The 23485-nt window shown below is 37.8% G+C and overlaps 1 protein-coding gene across 7 annotated transcripts in view; it reads left to right on the forward strand.

The window, feature by feature from the left end:
* The window catches only part of LOC6049979, a 215151-nt gene that overhangs the window by 57260 nt on the left and 134406 nt on the right, over positions 1 to 23485 (forward strand). For 2 of the 7 annotated variants that reach the window (XM_038262874.1, XM_038262875.1), the window contains exon 1: positions 8428 to 8523. The exons of the other annotated variants lie outside the window; for them this stretch is intronic. The gene's annotated coding sequence lies outside the window, so the exon portion shown is untranslated. Of the gene's footprint in view, positions 1 to 8427; positions 8524 to 23485 lie in introns of those variants that run through there. 7 annotated transcript variants of the gene reach the window in all.

A 23485-nucleotide genomic window follows, 5' to 3' on the forward strand; every position in this document is an offset into this window, starting at 1 on the left:
ATCATATTTTTTAAAATAAAATATGAGTTCTTCACGATGGCAAATCATTCTTTCACTACAGTATATGTTTCCCAACATCAAGCTTTCTTCATAATCCTATAAACACTTCCAACACATAAGTTACCCGGCATTCTGTCCCGGTTCCACCAAACTTTACTAGCCACCTCATTTCATGAATCAGCCTTCCGCAAGTCCTCATGTTTATAACCAGACCTGTTTCTACCGCCAAAAAGCATTCAACGGTGACGATTCTTACCAGCGAGTCAGAACCAACGAACCGAGCTGAAAGCCAACGCCACCACCGAGGAGAATAATGTTGAAAACTTTCCAATTTTTCCTCCGAGTTTTCCCACCTCCTCTACTCTCATTCTTATTCTATGGTAACGATATAAATTAACCGGTTCACACACACACACCCACTCACGCCTCCCCCTCCTCAAACCAAGAAGAGTCCAAAAGCTCGTTTGTTATGGGCTTTTAGCGTCAAAAGTCGTCGACGCTTTTTGCTGGTCCTTTTTCCCCCTTTCAAAAGTGAGAAAGAAGAGAAATCGCGCCGCACTGAATGGAAAATGGTGGTGGGAAATTGCTCGACGATTTTTCACGGATTTTTACTAGCCGTTTTAGGAGGGCGAGGAGATGGAGGGTGGGAAGGGAAGCTTTTTACGAGGCCGGCTCCCACCTCGGGGGTAGACTCATTTGCCATTCGATCTGGCACGAAAAAACGTATGGAAAGTGAAGCTACTTATGAGGACGCGTGTGTGTGTGTGTGTGCGTATGTGTGTGAATGAGGGTTTTCCATTCACGTGGTCGGAAGAACATTAGAGAGTGAATAAATTCAGCACAAATGTGAGAATAATGGAAAGTGATTTTGTGTTGAAAGGGAACACGGAATTTATAATATGATAATGAGCTTAATTCATGTTCATTACAGATTTTTCTTCGAACTGCAAAAGAGATGTAATGTTCAGCATAGCAAATTTTCGCACTGCACCATTGTAATCAATTTTCCTGCAGGAAAATGCTCTGTGATGGCAATTTTTCAAATGTGGTCCTGCTGGGAATTCAATAATCTTCATTTTGCGGTGATTCTGCTCGGTTGGAAAGTTCCAGTAGGCAGCCAACCAGCTTTCATTCGGTACAAATCTGTTGAAATATAGATATACCTAGTGCCTACACATCGAAATAACGCACAAGTCTGGTGTGATAACTGGTAACCAGAGGAGTTTCAAGGATTGTTAAAATTCCAAGGAATTATCATTTATTAGGTTCTCATTGTGCCTGTCCTTTGAACAAGTGTGTAACTATATGGATGTTCTAGAAAACATATAACTTCAAAAAGCAAATACATCCGATGGCATTATTCCAAATAGATACAAAATTTCAAGTGAAAATAAAATTTATCAAATTGATTTTAAATTAAATTGACCTTGTAACAGAATTTCAGCTTCAGTACATCCTGCAATGGAAGGCAAAAAATTAAATCTATTCCACTCTTATAGATAGGTTGCAAATAAAAGTTCAATAATAATAAAGTATAATAAAGTATAATAAGGTATTTGATTTTGGAAATATACTCATCTTAATCACTCTAAGCCGTTCGACCAATTCTCATCACTTTAGCCATTTTCCGCTATTAAATTAACATTTTCAGATGTAATCAAATCTAATCGAATACAAGCGCAGCCAGTCCGAAGAAAGAAAGCATCCTGGTAGAACTTGAGGTTATATTACGCCCCAAGTCCTTTCTAGTCAAAATTGATGATTACATTACATCCGAGTAGCCCTGAAAATGTACAGCAGAACTTATCAACTTTTTTTTGAAAAGTGTTGCTATTCGATTCTTTTATTTTTGGTACAGAAAAGCAGGCTTTTCTGTCGTTCAAGAATGACAGGAAAAGTAAGTAGTTTCACGACGGAATTGCTGAAATTAAATATTCTAACAACGGATTAGCAAAATAGTAGTTTTTGCAACTACGAAAAACGCTTTTTGGGTGGATTTTTATGCCAATCATTCATTTGGTAAGTAAATTCACCTGTCAAATAAAAAATATTGAAAAATTTTACTTTTCGATACTAGAGCTGAATAGATCATCTATTCAGCACTGATTTCAGTGCTGAAAAGTTGAATTTTTCTGCACTGGTATTGAAAGGTAATAATTTTCCAATCCAATTCTAATTCTAATCTGGTAAAGAAAAGTAGGCTGTTTCGTCGCTCTTGAATTACAGGAAAAGTAAGTAGTTTCACGACGGAATTGCAAAAAAGTATTTTTTGCAATTCCGCTGTGAAACTGTCAACATTTCCTGTCCTTCTGAAGAAACGAAGCGGCCTACTTTTCCCTACCAAAAATAACAGAATGAAAAATCAATACCTTTTAATACCAGTGCTGAAAAGTTCTTCTGATTGCTGGAAAGTTCTACTTTTCAGCACTGTAATGGATGCTGAAAAGTTGAATTTTTCAACACTAGTATCAAAAAGTAACATTTTTCAATATTTTTAAGTTTTGAACGGTAAATTTACTAAACACATGAATGTTCGACATGAAATTCCATTCTAGAAGCGTTTTTCGGAATTCCAAAAAAAATTGTTAGCAACTCGTTGCTAAACTTGATTTTTTCAGCACTCGTCGTATTTATATATATAAATGTACGACTCGTGCTCAAAAAATCTAGTTTTCGCAACTTGTTGCATAAACTACTATTATATAATTTTACCGCTTGCAAAATCATACAAAAGTTCAAAATATTTTAAACGAGCTCAAACATGCTTATTGTAATTAACAGCGCAGGATACAAGTTCATGAAGTAAAATGTATTGTTATTCAAGTATGTTTTTTTCGGAATTCAGTTGAAGGTTCAGTAACTTACTTCACAACATTTTATATATAATTAGATTTCTTTATCGCAATGTAATGCTACTTTTTCGAGTGTTTGTTGAAGTTAAATAAACTCGTATTAATCACTTTTTTTCTCCAATAAAACAGAAGCCTGTTTGGCATGTTTTACGAATAATGATAGTCAAAAACTAATTTTTGAAACTATGAAAAGTTTCATCGAATTCAACCAAAAACTACAAGAAATAGTTAATAACAAACAACTTTTAAAAAATTAAGCAAGTTAGTATATTCAAATATAATAATAAGTATGAGCGGAAACTTGCAACAGAGCCCACAAAAGGCCCGGGGTCGTTAAAGTGGATTGCTTTTTTTATTAGTTTTTTAATTGAAATTAGAAATATACTTTCTGACGTCCTTCCAAACATTCATTGAAAAAAACTTTTTGAAAAAACTTGCTTTTAGTGCCTGTTTCCCGGGATTTCCCGGAACAGAATTCCGGGTAATTTTCCAATGCCGGGTTTTCCCGAATTAAGTTTATTGATTTTCTTTTTTACAATTTCTTCTCTTTTTTCAGACGTTATCAAATGAATCAAAACAATTTAGCATTTCGAGTCAAATAAAAATAAATAAACGAAAGAAAATTACTCATAAAAACGTATTTTAGATCTTAGCTTAGCTTAGCTGGGTTGACTGTACTCTAGCCGAGCATAAAGCTCGTAATAGAAGGGATGTGCTGAATGACACATTAAATCAAAAAGTTTTTGTTAAATCCTTACACGCTACTGCCAAACCTCGCATAAGAGCGCCTCGCATATGCAACTTTGCATATACGAGTCATTCCACCTGATTCGGTTTTGTCGCAAGAGTTGCATATGTGAGGTACAGGGCTTATGGGATTTTGGCTATATGGGAGACATGGCCTATATTTTTGTAAAAAATCATCTTAACTATACAAATTTATAGTGTTTTGGAATCGTTATGAAGTCAGCTATACAGCTACACCAAATTTACAAGGTTTACGATGTTCTAGGTCATCCGAAACATCCTCAAGTTAAAGCCTTTGTGTTCACCGCCGTACAAGTATGAGGAAGGCGATTGTGACTGTGGTTTTTGACCTCAGATCATATCCGGATAGCCTCAGGGAGGTTCAGGAACTAGTCTACCGATGTGTGGTGATGTTCTGTGTATTCTGTAGAGTCCTGGGAGTTACGGCTGATGGATCTACTGCCGTAACAGAACAGAGGTCGGAGGTTTTTGATCTCAGATCATATCCGGGTTGCCTCAGGGAGGTTCAGGGACTAGTCTACCGATTTGTGGTGATGTTCTAGGTCTCCTGAAGAGTCTCGGGAGTTACGGCCGGTGGGTCTACCGCCGTAACAAGATAGAGGCCGATGGTTTTTGACCTCAGATCATATCCAAATTGCCTCAGGGAGGTTCAGGGACTAGTCTACCGATATGTGGTGATGTTCTTGGTCTTCTGTAGAGTCCCGGGAGTTGCGGCTGGTGGGTCTACTGCCGTAACAGAACAGATGTCGGAGGTTTTAGACCTCAGATCATATCCAGATAGCCTCAGGAAGGTTCATGGACTAGTCTATCGATGTGTGGTGATGTTCTAGGTCTCTTGAAGAGTCTCGGGAGTTACGGCCGGTGGGTCTACCGCCGTAACAAGATAGAGGCCGATGGTTTTTGACCTAAGATCATATCCAAATTGCCTCAGGGAGGTTCAGGGACTAGTCTACCGATATGTGGTGATGTTCTAGGTCTTCTGTAGATTCCCGGGAGTTGCGGCTGGTGGGTCTACTGCCGTAACAGAACAGAGGTCGGAGGTTTTAGACCTCAGATCATATCCAGATAGCCTCAGGGAGGTTCATGGACTAGTCTATCGATGTGTGGTGATGTTCTGGGTCTTCTGGAGAGTCCCGGGAGTTACGGAAAATGGGTCTACTGCCGTAGCAAGATAGAGGTCGATGGTTTTTGACCTCAGATCATATCAGGATAGCCCCAGGGAGGTTCAGGGACTAGTCTAGCGGCCCATCGGCCGTAACTCCCGAGACTCTACAGGAGACCCAGAACATCACCACATCGGTAGACTAGTCCCCGGACCTCCCTGAGGCTATCTGGATATAATCTGAAATCAACATCCAGTGACCTCTATCTTGTTACGGCGGTAGACCCAACGGCTGTAACTGCCAGGACTCTACAAGAGACCCAGAACATCACCACACATCGCTGACTAGTCCCTGAACCTCCCTGAGGCTATCTGGATATGATCTGAGATCAAAAACCTTCAACCTCTCACTTGTTACGGCGGTAGACCCATCGACCGTAACTCCCAGGACTCTACAAGAGACCTAGAACATCACCACATATTGGTAGACTTGTCCCTGAACCTCCCTGGGGCTATCCGGATATGATCTGAGGTCAAAAACCACTGACCTCTATCTTGTTACGGCGGTAGACCAATCGGTCGTAACTCCCGGAACTCTACAGAAGACCTAGAAGTCAGCACCAATGGGCAGACTAGTCCCTGAACCTCCCTGAGGCTATCTGGATAGGATCTGAGGTCAAAAACCACTGACCTCTATCTTGTTACGGCGGTAGACCCATCGGCCGTAACTCCCAGGACTCTACAGGAGACCCAGAACATCATCACACATCGGTAGACTAGTCCCTGAACCTCCCTGAGGCTATCTGGATATGATCTGTGGTCAAAAACCACAGTGTACGGCGGTGAACACATAGGCCCTAACTTGAGGAAGTTTCGGATGACCTAGAACACCGTAAACCTTGTAAATTTGGTGCAGCTGTATACCTGACTTCATAACGATTCCAAAACACCATAATTGTGTATAGTTAAGATGATTTTTTATAAAAATATAGGCCATGTCTCCCATATAGCCAAAATCCCATAAGCCCTGTACCTCGCATATGCGTGCTTCGCATAAGAAACCCCCATATGAGTTGCATATGCGAGGATTAACTGTACTTTAAAACTGTCGTATTTGTTTCGATTGTAGTCAAGATTACCACCAGTTAACGGTAATCAAAATTTCAAGCTTATAAAAACATAACAATTGTATTGAAAAGTTTTTTAGGACCAATTGGACACCTAGTTGCTTCAACTTAAAGGAAAAATATTGAGTTTTTTTAAATAAATTTGTCATGTTTTCCTTATAAAAAATATAGTTTGATATTGCCTGGAAAATGAAGATAGGTGACTGCTTGTGGCTGAGAAGGTAAAGTTATTGCAGTTTTAGTGAAAAAAGTTTTTTTTTTCTTTTTTCGTCATTTTTCTGTTTTTGCGCGTGGCGCGTCGAAAAACTCAGTTTTTATTTTCAAAAAATCATATTTCGGAAACGTACGGTTTGACAACGCCAATTTATTGATATGCTATGTGAAATTTTCCGAGGAATCCGAAAAAAATATTTCCAGGCATATGCTATTTGGTCCAGACACGGTCAAAACGACATTTTAAGTTTCATACGACTTTTTCAAATGTTGAGCTGGACTTACTATTTTCCCCAAATATTCAAACTCATCACCTTTCTTTTACGTCTGTCTTAGACGTAGCTAAAATCGGAAATGGTGCGGAGATATGATTTTTTGAAAAAAAAATGGTTTTGGCGAAAAATGACGAATATTGCCATTTGTCGAACCACCCTAGCACGATGTAGATCACCCTAATGATAAAACAAAAAATATGGGTCTTATTATTTTATTTGAAAAATTTTGAGCCAGATCGGAGAACTTTTTTTCGGTTTAGGCTCTTTTCAAATGGAGTTGCTGTATATATGCGGGTTAGAAATATGAAGAAACCTGGATATAATTATTGAAATTTGTTTTTATTTCATGAGTTTACAGAATGAATGTAAGAACACAGATAGTATAAAACAAATTATCAAGATTTTTTTTTCAATTGCCAATTGCATATCCAATTTGACGAATTTAGTGAAATTAACTACTTTTTTTGTTTTTTGTTATTGGGATAAAATTTAAATTTCTTTAAATGTTTCACAAATTTTTATTTTTTAAATGAACTATGTTCATAAGTGATAACAGGTTGTAACACAAAATAAAAACATTTGACTGTTGCATCTGTACTACACTGAATCTTCTTTAAAGTCCAACTTTAGCATTAGCATTAGCATTAGCAATAAAGGTCGCACAATTCCGGATGGCTGCACAACGCTTATCTTGCTGTTTAACTGTAATTAAACGTATAATAGCACTAGACTCTCATCCGGTTACAATATTCCAACACGGGAGATACCATGTTTTCATCTTTAGGTGAGCGTGTAATACTATCCAGTAAGATAAGGGGCTCCTGGCCGGTATCTTGCTAACTTCGGGGATTGGAAGGCATGTTAGTAAACATCTATCTAGAATGCGCAGAGATCTCTACGTCACCTAGTGGTATAGATGTTTGTAGGGAGGTTTTGGACTCAATGTTAGTAAATTGAAAAACGAAACTATTGGCACTACGCCCCCCGGGGCATGGCCTTCCTCTAACGTGGGATTTCTGCTCCAGCGCCTCTGACGAGACAGGAGAAACCGGGACCGACGTTTTACTTCACCATCCGATAGAAGCTCAGTGGATAAGGCGGGAATCGAACCCGCGTCTCATAGCATCATCGGGATCGGCAGCCGAAGCCGCTACCCCTGCGCCACGAGACCCACCGTTAGTAAATTGAATGATCTTATTATTTAACACCATCACCATCACCACCAAAAACAATTCCATCACCACAAAGAACCAAGCTAGATTTTAACACAAATACATTACAAAACGAACACGACAATAAAACCATCATCCTGGTACTGCTGCTTACACGATACTGACGCGCAATAATATTCATTAGCACTATGATCCCCCATGGCATGAACATGAACACGAACACAGCACAAAGAGAACACCACAAAAATCCATCTCCCCATCACCACTGCTTGCACGATAACTCCCATACGAACAACGACACAAAAGCACACAAAAAAAAATAACCTGAATAATCACGACTTCACGTCCCCACTTCCAGCGCACCAATCAATCTTCTTTAAAGTTCAACTATGAAAAAAAGTAAAATGTTTTATTTTGAGTTTCTGAAAATTACTCAAGAGATTAAAAATAGTTCAAAAGATTCTTAAAACAACATTGATTAAACGCCACCTAAACGCCTCTGCCCAAACTTAGCATTCGAGCACTCAGAATCCATAAATCTACGTCAGGACCATAAACCAGCCAAACTCCCTCGGTTTGGTACGTTCCGAGTCCGGGTCGTAGTCGTCGTCGTTGGCGGTTCCAACCAGCCCAGAGCTTTTTACGGCCCCTCATCTGGTGGCGGCCAAACTCTGCCATATAACACTCGTTCCTTAGTTCTTTGCGTGTGTTTGGGGTGAAATTGTACCGTTTGCTGGAGAAGAGAGGGTGGGCCTATTACTCACTCACCATTTTGTTACTGCTCTCAAGCTATTTTTTTTTGATGATTTGAATTATTCATATTTGAATCGTTTGTATGTGGGTTACGCAGATTATGTTTCTTCAAAAATTACTGTGAAATTAGCTAATCGTACAACAATTTTCTTCTTTGCCCCACAGGTGAGTGCGATCCACGGAACTTTATAGCCAAGCAGAGTGTACGACCCATTTGCGGAATTTCTAGCCGCAGCCGGAGAAAGGCGTCTGCCAACGAGGGTAAGAATTGCTTGCTTGCTTGTGAGAGGGAGCTATTTGCTACCCATAATGTTACGAATTAATAACTCACAAATTTGTGTGGTGCCAACGAGGACGTAAACATCTGTGACTTGGCAGGGCTTTTTTGGAGACTTTCCAGAAGAGAAATAAAAAAAAACTTTATGAGTGCAAGAAATGGGTTGAACGATTTCCACCAAATCGGTAATCATGTGCAGAACAAGATTATTCACTTGACTAGCAATCTTTGTGAAGCTGTTGACATTCATGTTGAAGACATTTTTTTTGAAAGCAAAAAAATCGTGTTTTATTCAAAGCTGTTTCGCTTGAGAGCTTGGGGAGAGCTTGAGGTTTTTTCTCCCCTTTTCAGTACCAAGTGTCTGGAAAACTGTTTTTCATTACTGCATCATTCGGCGAGGTGAAAAAGTTGTCGCGGAAAGATGAAACGCGCCAAGCTGGTTGAAAGGACACTTTCGCCGTGATTGCGCGAGGAAAAATGTTGTCGGGCTTGATTTGAAATGAGTTTGAAGTGTTTGTGTGACTTCCTTCTGGGAAGCAGGGAGGGTTTTATAAATAGTTTCTTCGGATATTTTCTTTTGGCAAAACCTCAAAAGCCATAATAAATCAGTCACCAGAAATTGGAACGAGTGGAACGAGCTATTTTGAGCTCTGGTAGATTCGGTCTTTATGATTGAATGATTTCTTTCGGAGAATCCAATTTTGCGGTGAATAAAATTTGGTTCCAAGAATTTGCAATATGGAAAATTAATTGAAATGGGTTTTGATTTCATGGGAAAATCAGACAAAATGTCACTGAACTCTTATAATTGAACCTGGTAAATACATCGTTGTTATTTCTCATACCGTCAGCAGGGGTAACATTGGGTCTAGGGGGAGAGTTTGGGCCATACAATCTTTTGAAAGTTTTTTGATATTACTGCTTTAAACTTGTTTAAAATTTAAATAGGAAATATCAGTTAAAGAAATTACATGAAAAAGAATGAAATATTTAAAAACTTCGATCAAGTTTTTCGCCATAAACTTCAATTTCCTAGTCATTAACCCCTTCGTCGACATGCACTTAAGCTATTCATGAAACGCTCCAGTCAACGACATCGCCATTTTATAGCTCAACACAGCACACACTTGTAATTCAATTCACTCGATTGGTCACACCCACAATTTTGACGAAGATTTAACTCTGGTTGAGCGTGACAGGTGATCGTAAATCGTTTTATGTGGTGTGGTGGTTACACTCACACACCCTCACAGACTGAAATCCGTCGCCCGGTCGTTCCGTCACCGTGAAAGGGTCATCTGGGACCGGTCGACCGGATGTGTGATTGACGTGGCATAGTGAAAAATCCCTCAGATTTCACAAATCGTCGCAAAATGTGTGTCAGAATGCTTTGGCTAAACCATCAACCTGGTTGACGAAGATAAACTTCGATGGATGGACTTAGTTATCATAGACAAAAAGATTTAACACTTTTTGGATGGAAGAACTTTTTTTGTCAAGAGATCCCAATGATTAGGAAAATGTTGAAAGACTAAGTTTTCGGTGCTGTACAATGAATCCAAAAAGAGAGAAAAAATTTCCTCACCTTTGTAGTGAACTACACCGAGTCATCCCTCGTTTTTCCACACCTACACCCAGAGAAATCTCGTTCAAGAAAGCGACGCAAGCTTCAAAGGGTGGAAGAAGCTGAGGGTGAAGAAAACCGTTCAATCATGTCGTTAACACTCTCCACGTTTTCTTTTTTTCTTCCTCCCATTTGGAATGGAATGGAAGGATACGGTTTGTTGGTGGAAAAACACCTGTCAGCTTGTTCACTTTTTGTCCCGCAGCATGGTTCCCAGGCTTCCAGTTCAGTGACCATTTTGGGGTCGCAACATCGACGAGGACGACGAAAGCTGTTTGCGGGAACATTTATTCAATGTCCGTTTCTTTGTTGTGGAATTAGAGTTGCTTCCTTTAAATTTTTTTCTTGGTTCATTTCAAATGATCAAAATTCAATATTTTTAATAACAATTTTTAAACACAAATTTATGATTGAAATTGTTGATAGTTTTATATTGATAAGTGCAGTGCTTCTGGGGACGCGCAGTCCTGTTTTTTTCGCGATAATTTTCGTCGTAAATGATCGTAAAAATTTATTCTAACTGGCAGTTTTAGTATAAACTCATCAAACTATCGATTTTATGAAGAGTAAAGCGTCATTTATTTACTATTTTTGAAATTTACTCGCGTTATTTTGTAAAAACAATAAAAATATACTAATAAGTCCAGCCCATAGCACTACTGCTCGGCTGGCACGCGTTCGATATTTTTTTTTAAATAATCAATTATCTATCTTTCCGCAGCTGGCTTCCTAAGATTTAAAATTTCAACCGATAAACAAAATGCTCATGGTTACATCACTGCCACTCGTGAATCCTGACCTCACACCTATCTACTAACCCCCTCAAAACTCATGTGATACTTTGTCGGAGATGCAGTCGATTGGGCGGTCTCTATCACTCAAGTATCGAACTAACATTCCCAACCACTTCCCCGTGACCCTACCACTGGTCGTGGCCGGCGCCGGTATTGATCAGCATGATAGGGGCCTTTGAGAAGTTGCGAAGCGAGGAAAGATAGCTCCCACTCATCTTCCACGGCTCGTGGATGTAACTTCTGGAGGTCCTGGTCAATAACGGAGTAGCAACTGCGGGTGGGCACCTATCCCAAGTAGCAAGAAAAACATCGCTCTTTATTTTGTTGTTCAACAATTGCTGCATAAGTGTTTTTATTTGTTAATTATTGAACAAAAGTTAAAAATTTGGTAAATTGTTCACATTTTGACCAAAAAACCATTGTTCAACATGGCTGTGTAACACAAATGCCAAATTTAGCAACGGATTACGAACAGTTCATTTTGAAGTTTATTCTGACCTCAATGCAACATGCTTGTAGAACTCGAAAAGCAAAATGATATTTGCAGACATGATGTTTCATTTCAGTTTGCTAAACGTGATAACATGATAGATTTGACCTTTGGTTTCGGCTGGGATTTGTTGTAAACTAGTTGTTTATGTGAAGTTCGCGTTCGTGTTCTAAACACCGAGCAAGGACATGTTGACGAAACAAGCAAGGATAGTTCTAAAAATAGAAACAACTTATGTTCGAAAGAAGTTTTGGCAAACTGTTAGTGAACTTGGTAAAACCTAGATGACCGCAGACTTCTTATTGACGTTTAGGCCTGCTCATCCAACATAACCCCTCGTGGAAAGAAGCAGACGCGCGCCCGGACTTGATATTTGGAGTGATCTTGGGTTCGATACTTGCCCTGAGCATTCTTCATCAAAAAGGAAAACTGAAAATGTAGCACCGGGAACCAGCAGCAGTAGTAGAGTAGTAGTTGTAGTAGCAAGCGATGTTAATTAGCACTCATAATTGAAAAAAAAATCCCAAAGGCATAATTAAGAAATTGAATGATTTTTTATGGTTGATATTTTTTTATTATCCATCATTCATAAATGGCGTATCCCTGTCCAAACTAAAAAATTACAAAAAACTGGTAGTTAAATATCGTGAAGCGACATTTTTCACAAATAAAGCATTAAATGAAGAAAAAATAACTTTTGAGCGAACACCTTGAACCTTGAACATATCTCTCTGAATCTAACGACGTTATCCAACCCGGTTCAGAATCTTATAGTCAATAGTTCTCATGACATGTTCAACAAACGTTCTCTATGCAAGTAGGACGTGCGCTGGTAAAACTTAATTAAACCACGCACATTTCTAACGGGTTAAGAGATGTTCAACAACAGAAAAACGTGCGCTTTTTCCAGCGTTCAAGAGTTCTCAGTTACGTTGGGCATAGTAAATGAGTTCAACAACAAGTTCGGAAATCTTTTGGCGAACAAAGTGTGCTACTTGGGATGCTTATGCTTATGCTTAAATTGTTGATAGTTTTATATTATAGGCTTAAAATCCGTTGCAAATAGTTTTTGAAATTTATGTCGCCCCATGCTTGAATGGTGGTCTGAAAAAACTTGAAAATTCAATTGACATACTAATAACATTTAGCATGTTTAGGCTCTTTTAGAAATATTTTGATTTTTTTTTTATGAAATTACAATGTGCAGCATCGGAATTACAGTTTTTTCTCCCATTTTTTTCTTTAGGACTTTGATATTTTGGAAATCTATGATTGCAAAACAACGGGACAGTTGTATAATTCAATTTAAAACACTTGTATTTTTGATTTTATAACTATTCTAAAATTGTTACAATTATATTGAAAAAAGGTTATATTCAAATGTCTAATTTTCAAATCATCAAATCTTCAAATCTTCAAATCTACAATTCTTCAATCTTCTTTTTGATTGAAAACTTCTGAATCAAGATTTGAGGGAGCGACCGTGGCTGACTGGTTACGGTGTTTGCTTTGTAAGCGAATGGTTCTGGGTTCGATTCCCATCTGCTCACAACGAGAAAGTTTAGTACATAGAAATTTGAAATGATGAATAGAACGAAAAATCAAAGTCGCTCGAGGCGGGGTTCGATCCCCCGTCCTTTGGATTGGTAAGCAAAAATGCTAACCACTAGGCCATGACGACTTGGTGAGAGTAAACTGGAATTAGGAATACTGTTACAGAGAGCGAGTTGTGGCGCTATAACCACGGCAAATAGAGTCCAGGGCATTCGTGGAAATACAATGTCCCATCCCAGAGGGTCCCGGAGTACCAAACCTTCTTAGCATGGTGCTACCAACGAATACAACCAAATCTCGGAGCGTATTGTGGTGTGTCCCCACGCTTCTTCCTCCCCTGTCGATTCAGAATTGTGTTGTTGTTCGAACACTCAGTGCTCAAACTCAACCCAATTACGAGTCATCTCTGCGATACGGCTTTACGCAGTAGGCCTGGCCGGTTTAACGCTTGTGATGTTTCAATGCATTATAATGCAATGGCGCACTACAAATGTTAATAAATGACAAGAAGAGTGCTAGGCGTCATCTAACCTAAGGCACTCTCCAGGATCCCTTCGAAAGATTGGCTGCGCTAGGGTCTGATTAGATTATATTAGATTAGATTAGAAAACTTCTGAATCAAGTTTTGAATGTTTTTCTAAAACAAACATGGCCGATTGGGGATGATGCCTTCCAGAGCTTTAATCATAGAATTAACTCAAAAATGTTAATTGGTAATAAGCTACTCTTCAATCTGAAAAAGGACAGCAGTCTTTAGATAGTTTAAAACAGTTTAAAAAATGCGTTCTTTTGATGTGCTTTAGAATTTAAATGAAGCCCAATTTTTAATATATTTCATTTGTTTATTTATTTATATAACATTACTATAGAAGCTCAAACAATGTTATTGATACTGTCTAAAACAACAAGAAATAAAATCATACCAGACAATATAACAATTTGAATAAGTATAGAATTTTATGTTTTTTATCTGAAACATTTTTTTTTCTTTAAGTCACTACCGTTAAGTCTGAATAGGTACAGGAGATTTTTTAGCAATAAATTTGGAAATCAGTGTACTTATTGTTTTGTTTTGTTCCTGTTGTAACCGAAATCAATCAAAAGAATCAGAACATTATTCTAAAAAAATGCTTAAACGGCTATCTTATTCCGTTACTTTTTTCTGTTTTGCTTTAGATGCCAGATTTTGATGAATACATAGTTTACTTTTTTTTAAATATCATACTTTTTCAAGTTTAAAGTCATAAATATTTGTGAATATAATGCTACGTCTATTTAAAAAAATAGAAAAATAATAGAAAATATTTAAGGTGCAAAGCATTTTGCGGATCTGTAAACTAAAATTTTAACAACTTTCCCTAATAAGCCAAATAAATCGTGATATATGCCGAATACAAATTTTAATGCTTTGAAATACTTTTCGATGACTAAGTATTCAACTGTTGATCTATTTCCATCCCCAATTCTAAATTTCTAGACCAAAATTTGGTTTGTTTTCCATTTCGGGAATTCCCGGGACAAAATATAGAAAAATCCCGGGATTCGGGAATTCCCAGTTTTGGAAAAATCCCAGGATTTTTGTCCGGGGAATTCCCGGAATGGACGCACTTCAAGGGTCCTGATTTTCGGTTCAATGATCAGAAACCACTCACTCATCGCCGAGCGAATCTTTGCCGACTGGAGCAACCATCCGCGAGTGAACACGAAACTCATGTAAATGTAAATGTAGTTTCATGGATTGATCGCAGAAATTCATCATGCTTAGTCAATATTTTGCTGAATACTTTTTTCGGTATTAAACTGAGATTCTCCATTCTCCAGTTTCGCTTGAGAAACTTCGGTACGAATACCTTATTTTGACTAAGGTACCGAAAACTGGGGTGACTTTGATAGCCCGGGTTGACTTTGATAGGTTTTTGAAATGCCCATCAAATTAATGTCTCAACATTTTAGAAAATTTTGAGTATGTAAGCATTAAAGGATTACTTATTATCGAACATATATGCAAAAATGTAACTGTTCCATTGGATGTATTAAAATTACTGGACAGATCAAATTTCTATCAATGTCACCCCGGGCTATCAAAGTCACCCCAGTTTACGGTACTCATTTTAAATGTAGGCAACAGAAAATTCTAATAAAGTCATTTCGAGCTTCTTAAAACCAGGTACTGATTTTTGAAGCGACGATGCCCACGAAGTAGGTAGCAAAGCAAGTGAAATAAACGGGCGCATATGTAGATTGCAGCAAATTTTGATAAAACGTAAATGTTCAAAATGGCATATCTCCAAAAACGCAAAAAATCGCAGGCTGGAAATTTTAGCAATGTTAGATCATTCAATGTTATTCAATGAAAACTTCAGTTTTTGGTTTGGAAACAACACTATATCTATCAATAGTTTCAAAGATTATCTTTTTAACTTTTCAACGATGTATAATTGTCCTTATTAAATATTCAAAATGGCTGAGCTATGTTAAAATTAAACAATTACCGTAAACTGGGGTGACTTTGATAGCCCGGGGTGACTTTGATAGGTTTTTCAAATGTCCGTCAAATTAATATCTAATTTTTTTTGAGAATTTTGAGTATGCAAACATTAAGGGATAGCTTATTATTGAACATATATGCAAAAATATGACTGTTACATTGGATGTATCAAAATTAGTGATCAAATTAAATTTCTATCAATGTCACCCTGGGCTATCAAAGTCACCCCAGTTTACGGTAGCTTTTTTACGAGAAACGCTAGTATTTTACCACATTTTTTGACTTTCAGCCTGCGTATCTCCGTAATGAACAATCTTAGAGCTTTAAAAATTTGGATTTTTGTTAGTTAAAATGTTTACTTTTGAGAAAAAATTACCAACAAATAGTTATTGGGAGAAGGTCACTTTTTTGAAACTTGGCCACCCAATGTACCATAGTGTAAGCGGTGCGGCAGAATTGTCCAAGTGTGGGATTCTTGTATAAAATTCAATTTCCTTCAACTTTTTCCAAGGGTGCAAGAAGATCCGAATGAATTTTGGTCATTCTGGGAAATGGGCCATTTTGGCGATTGGATTTCAGGGGATGATGTGCGTCGCATATCTTTTTCGCTGTTGTCAATTAAATTTAAAAAAAAGAAAACCTGTTTAAATTTCAAGGACAGAGAGCCTGCTTCTGTTACGTCCAACCAAGCTCGCGCTTGAGATTTGCCCCAAAAAAAAAATGCTGTGTTTATTTTATCGGCATATTCAAGTGCGATAATTCAACAAGAGATTATAAATACCACAAGCAAAACTTTACCCTAACTTACACCTTTGATCGTAGTTCATCAGATATTATTTTACATAATTTCTAATCAATCAATTAACAATCTTCTCCTTTGAACAAACTCACCCCTGATAACAAATTTGATTTACTTGACTTATCTCAAGTTCAACCATGACACCCCTTCCAACTGTCAAAGTTGAAAAGGCAGCAACCAAGCTTCAGAGGAGCAGCATGAATCCCTATGTCTAGAAAAAGGGTGGCAAGCTCACCCGGTTAATCCCCCAGGGAGTCACGATGCGGAACTCGAGATTTTTTCCTCCTCACTTCGGTGAACATCGCCAATTTCGCGTGCTGCTCACGTGGGCCACACTTCCAAACAAACAGCTGAGACCGTTTGTGCGATGAAACGTTTTTCGCCGCCACGAAGCAAACATCACACCCCTCTCGGGAGGTGGATGTGGGTGGGGACGTTGTTTGGGTTGGATTACCGTGGAACGTTTCGCGACGGACAGAGGGGTTTGGAAAAAATATTCATTTCTGGAAAAGTTAGAAAATTTTCTCAAAAATTGTTTGAAAAAAATGTTTATGTTTAATGTTGTGCAAAGAGATTTAACAAAATAAAGATTCATATTTTTCCAAAAGACCAATAAAGCTACTTTTTTTTGTCCAACCTTTCATCCCACTGTGCGCCACGTGACTCGCTTGGTTAGTCAGTAAACTCACCTGTGGATTCGGTAGATATGAACTGGGATTTGGGAGGGGAAGTTCCCTTACCAACCCCCCATTTCACCCTCACCATTTGATTCGCTGCTCGCATTGGTGATGACGAGCACACGCTGACGATCGTCCCATCGACTGTTGTCACTTGTGTGGTGAAATGCCTTTTTCTTTCACCGTGGAGATAGTGGTGTGTTTATGGGAAAGCTCAAGCTCTGTGGAAGATAACCGCCACCCTTTCTCCTGTTTGGCAGCCTCGGGGGAAATTTTCTCGGATCTTTTATTACAACGCAACCGAAACGTGAGTGGTGATGCTGGTGGTTAGGAAATGTGTACGAATGTGTGTGTGTGTGTGCGTTCGTACGTGTACCACCACACCGCACTCAAGCTGATAGTCATTGTGGAAGAGTGTGTGTGTGTATGTGCCTTAATGTTTTATGTGGGTCCTGAGGATTAAAGATGAGACGAGCTCTTTGGGAAGAAGGTTTCATGCTCTGTTCGACTACTTTATAGATTAAAAGGTTGTGCTTAGGCTAATTGTGTAAATGGGGGAGGTCGTTTAGAACCCGGAGATGGGCTCAAGTCGATTTACAGTTTCAACAGATGGTATAATAAAAACAGATTACAGCTCATTCGGAAAACGAGCTTGGAGATATCAATCAGATAGGTCTAGGAGAGAATTTGTTTATACAAATGGAGTTTGGTTGAAGCTTTCCCTATTCTGGAACAAGTTCAGAAAGTTCATTTTCCGAGTGATTTTAGAGCCTTTCCTCAGTGAGAAAGGAAAAAAAAAATAAAAACGACATTGTTGTTGATGGCACCAGATAGGAAAAATCCCCTGAACTATTTAATTATTTAAGTGTTTTGCATTGCATATAACTAGGGTTAGTGAAATTTCACGATTCCGCGGACAGCGTGAAATCCGCGAAATTAGGTTTTTTCCGCGAAATCCCGTGAAATTTTGTGTTTGTGTGAAATTGTAACAATTTTTCTCGAAATTATTTATCAAACTCAAAAAGGAAAAAAAATCTTATGAACTGCTGTAGAATTAAGCGAGTAAATACCCTGGATCAATTAGTTATTTTTGACGATATCCTGGACGGCGTGAAATTCGTGAAATTTATCAATTTTCTATTTTTTTTTGTAATATAACAACTTAAAAAATATTTCATCCTGAGCGAGTTGTGGCGCTATAACCACGGCAAATAATGTCCAGGGCATTCGTGGAAATACAATGTCCCATCCCAGAGGGTCCCGGAGTACCAAACCTTCTTAGCATGGTGCTCCCAACGAATACAACCAAATCTCGGAGCGTATGGTGGTGTGTCCCCACGCTTCTTCCTCCCCTGTCGATTCAGAATTGGGTTCTAAAATGAAGCTTAGATTGCTGATATTATTGTTTACAGCGATAAAGCTTATTTTTCTGAGTACAATGAACCTTTGTACGACCAAAAAGAGTTTAAAATGGATTTTTAAATCAATTTTGAAAAATTAACCTCGCGGTCCTTCTTGACAGAAAAATTCCTACTTGACAGCTCGTTCCAAGGGGACCATAGTTGATCCATCGAAAAAATGTTGTCTAGTCAAAAAAAAAAATTTGCATTAAAATGAAAAAAAAGTGATCAGAAATTGTTTTTAATCGTGTTATTTACCGTTGTACATAAAAATTGACATAGGGCTTTAGTACCCAATAGTGTTGTTGTTCGAACACTCAGTGCTCAAACTCAACCCAATTACGAGTCATCTCTGCGATACGGCTTTACGCAGTAGGCCTGGCCGCTTTAACGCTTATGATGTTTCAATGCATTATAATGCAATGGCGCACTACAAATGTTAATAAATGACAAGAAGAGTGCTAGGCGTCATCTAACCTAAGGCACTCTCCAGGATCCCTTCGAAAGATTGGCTGCGCTAGGGTCTGATTAGATTAGAATATAACAACTTAAAAAATATTTCATCCAAAGAGACTATTTGATTAAATTTCATTAGTTTTCAATTTAAAAGCATGAATATATACACAGTAAAAAAAAATGTCAGAAAAAATGTGTAATTTTACGTCTGAAAAAAAAAAATTAGTCTAATTTGTGGTAAAATTACATCATAAAAGAGGTAATCAACCTTCCAAAAATACACCTTCCATATTTACATTATTTTTTACTGTGTACACAGCAAAATAAAAGTAGTAATACAGCTGCGTGTAAAATAATTGTTGCGTTATTTCATGAAATTGTATGTATTATTATACCCTGAAATATGTAACCGGGAAATTTGACGGACTTTCCGGTAAAAATATTTACGAGACTGAAAAACTAAGTCTGTCATATAGAAATTGCCAAAAAACTACCAAAAATCCCGTTTCTTCAACATTTTTATTTTTAAAACCGCTGTATCTTCCCAAGGATTGGACATAGGACAATGGTAAATATGGAGACTTTTATGTATATTGTCTGGAGAATCAATTCCCACTACCGGTTTTCAAAAATTTTGACGTTCAGACCACTTTTCAAAAAAACAGTTTTAGTAAATGATTTATGTATTTTTTTTTGGGAGAGACATACCATATTTTAGGCTATTTCCTCAAAAATTTTGAACGAAAAAAAATCGTGACATCACCTTTTACCTTAAGTTTCAGACTTAAAAATCAAAAAATATCATAGATGTGGCTGTATTTTTGTTTCAATGTATTTTTTTGTTCAGAAAGCCCGTCCAATTTCCTACAAGTCTGTCTTTGACCACTTTTTGATACGACGCAACGGCTTAGAGTACAGTAATTTTTAAATTACAAAATACAAAAATATTTAAATACCTTACGCCCTTCTCAAATGTTATTGTCGAGTACTATTGGCTCCTATCCTAGGCCTAGGATAACATGTCTACTAGCCCGGGTCAAAAAAATTAAAGTTGCTCAAATCAAAAATTATATGAGATTGCCCGAAAGAGTACTCAAAATGGAGGCTCAGGCCAAAATTTCAGCCCATTTGGTTGAAAACTCGCTTGCCTTGAGCAGGAACAAGTTTAAATGGGAATTAACCCGTAAAACTGGAGCATTTAGGTAAATTGCTCTGTACAAGTCAGCCGTTAACAAATGACGACTTTTGCATACCATGGGGTCCTAGGGGATGGTCTGGGGAACAATTCCACAGAAGGGTGCAAGACGATCCGAGGCCCCTGATCTTGCCTTGAACCGGATTCATTCCGGCGTCGCAGAAATTCTCATGGTCCCAGCTAAATGTATAGGGAAAAATCAAAGCACACTAAGAAGGCTGCCTCGATCAGAGGACGCCACATGGCAATCAGCCAAAACGTGGCAGGAGGGTATCGTCATTTTCTGCTTTTAAAGTGGTTTTGTTATTCCTAGGACACTTTGTTCAACCAGATATTTTATCAAAAACACCTTAACAACGCTAAACGTTATTTTGAAGCCGAATTTGAAGTTATTTTCCTGCCGCGTGGTGGCTGATTGCCATGTGGCGTCCTCTGATCGAGACAGCCTTCTTAGTGTGCTTTGATTTTTCCTTATACATTTAGCTGGGACCATGAGAATTTCTGCGACGCCGGAATGAATCCGGTTCAAGGCAAGATCAGGGGCCTCGGATCGCCTTGCACCCTTCTGAGGAATTGTTCCCCAGACCATCTCCTAGAACCCCATGGTATACAAAAGTCGTCATTTGTTAACGGCTGACTTGTACAGAGCAATTTACCTAAATGCTCCAGTTTTACGGGTTAATTCCCATTTAAACTTGTTCCTGCTCAAGGCAAGCGAGTTTTCAACCAAATGGGCTGAAATTTTGGCCTGAGCCTCCATTTTGAGTACTCTTTCAGGCAATCTCATATAATTTTTGATTTGAGCAACTTTATTTTTTTTTGACCCGGGCTAATGTCTACAATGTTTCATTGAAATCGCAATCAAAGCAAACAAAGCAAACCGCTTAAAAAAATCTTTCCATTCGCTCAAATTTTAAAATATCAGTGAAATTCAAATTCAGATTTTCCCCAAACCTCAGTCCTGAAAGCAAACAATTAAATCGAATTCTGTTTCAACAGTTATTAAATCGTTTCGGAAAACCCGGCCGAACCGAGACCACAAACCGTGCCGAACGGGACAAAATTTTCACCAACCCCACAAAAATCCACATGTGACCGATTTACAATTTACACTCCCCTCCCCGATCCTTATTTGCAAGCCAAAGACGTGCAAAAATGATGCCACTCGCATCGGAGTAGTGTGTAAATAAGCCCCTCTCCCAGCTGCTGCTGGACCGCACAAAAACGTGCCCCAGCAAAAACCACTGCAGCATGAATTATTTATGATTTACAACACCAGCCAGCAGCACTAGGGGAATAGGGAAGAAGGGTAGTAGTTTGGGTACCTAGTTTGGTGATGATGGAGACATGTACTTTAGAGGTTTAGTTGCCTCGGAAAATTTTAAAGTTTTAGGTAGCTTTAAGTTACTGTAAGTTTCAGTGGCATTCATATGATCCCAATTTGTTTTTAAACTGGGTCTTCTTTTCAGATTTATTATTTTTATGCATAATTTTACTACCTTTTCCTCAAAAAGTTCAATAAAATCTGTGAATTTAGGAATGAAAAAGTAATTATTAATCATTTATTCTTAAGATTCAACAATTTCCATGTATTTTTTTTACACCTTAATAAAAATACTTATGAAATCCAGTTATTCATAAGTCTACGAATGCCAAAAGATTGGGTCAGCATTAATTTGTATTTTAAACAGATTTATGCGAAGTCTAACAATTTCAAATAATCAAGTCCAGATTTGATTAAATGTTCGAATAATCTTAAAATTATTTCCAATTAAAATCAAAATTCATTGCGCAAATCGTGACCCTTCGATTCTGATAAGATGAAATGGGAAGGCAGTACCATATTGACACCGCGACTCGAGTTTTTAAACGTAGTCTTACGACAAGTACACCCAAGTTACCGCGAGGCACTAAATGGCGGCATTAAATCAGCATTATATTGGCATTTAATATCAGCAAATAATGCTTCAAAACATTGATTCAGCACTTTTCCCTTGAGAAATATTTCAAGTGGCGCACAGTGACGCTGATTTAATACCTCACCGAAAGCTCGAACAAAAACAAACTACTTTATCGACGTCAAGGCTGGGGAAAAAAACAGCTGCTCCACACACTTGGTGGCCTCCTTTGTTTTTTTTTCTCCTGTTGCGTTTCATGTGTGAGTGTGACACTTTGATGTTATTCTTGCATTTTTCTCGTGGATCTCCAAGGATGCGCGCTAGACAAATGATGAATTCTGAAATGAGTGTTTGTTTTGAAATTTTTAATCGATGTGGTTGATGCATCGAACATTAATGCGCAATTCTCTACGAAATCGGTCGTTTTTTTTTTAATTTTAATTTTTGTATTTTTTAATCCGAATGAAACTATTTTAGTGCCTTTGGTATGCCCAAAGAAGCCATTTTGCATCATTAGTTTGTCCATATAATTTTCCATACAAATTTGGCAGCTATCCATACAAAAACGATGTATGAAAATTCAAAAATCTGTATCTTTTGAAAGAATTTTTTGATCGATTTGGTGTCTTTGGCAAAGTTGTAGGTATGGATATGGGCTTCACTGAAAAACAATGATACACGGTAAAAAAATTGGTGATTTTTAATTTAATTTTATGTCACTAAAACTTGATTTGCAAAAAAAAAATTGAGAAGTGTCATAATCATTTCTAGAGTTTTTTTAAATAGGTCCTATAAACATATGAAAGACAATAGTTTATAGGTCCTTTTCAAAAAAACTCTGGATTTAAAGAATTGTATGATTGGTCATGAATGTAAGGAAGCATGAATGAGTACAGTCATCCCACATATTCGGAACACCCACAAATTCGGAACACTTTTATGATAATTTGTCAATAGCATGCCAAAAGTAGCTTTTCTGTCGATCTTCCTATTTTTAGAACCTTCATTTGGACATTATCTTGCTATTTCACTAGTAAAAGTAGTACTTTTTGAACAAAAACTTCATTCCTAGACTATTTTGTCCAGAGCAGCAAAACACTCCCTCCAAATGGCCTGTTTCATAATTGTGGGATGTTATTGTGCCTCCCACAATTGTGGAACACCTGAATTTAACTGATATTTTCACAAAAAAAGTTATCAAACCATGTATAAAACATCACTAAGCTTGAGTTTCATTGGTTTGAGTGTGTGAAGTCATTATTTGGTAATAAATATGTACCCCTGGAGATATCCAAAGTTTGTTTACATTCGTAAGAAAAAAGTGTTCCGAATTTGTGGATATCAAGGGTCAAAGTAATTCTTCAAAAACTTCATATAAAAGTTAACATTTGCAGATGTTCGATACAGCATTCGAAAAATCGCAAGAAAAGCTTTCAAATGAAGGTTAAAACAAATCATTAAGTTCAATTATCGATTTGCTATGACTTTTGAACATTGGCCGATTTGGAAACCGTTCCGAATATGTGGGATGACTGTACTACTTTTAAATTAAATATTCTCGTCGCGTAAAT

The sequence above is a fragment of the Culex quinquefasciatus genome, chromosome 3 (assembly GCF_015732765.1).
Source record: "Culex quinquefasciatus strain JHB chromosome 3, VPISU_Cqui_1.0_pri_paternal, whole genome shotgun sequence".
NCBI classification, from domain to species: Eukaryota; Metazoa; Arthropoda; class Insecta; order Diptera; family Culicidae; genus Culex; species Culex quinquefasciatus.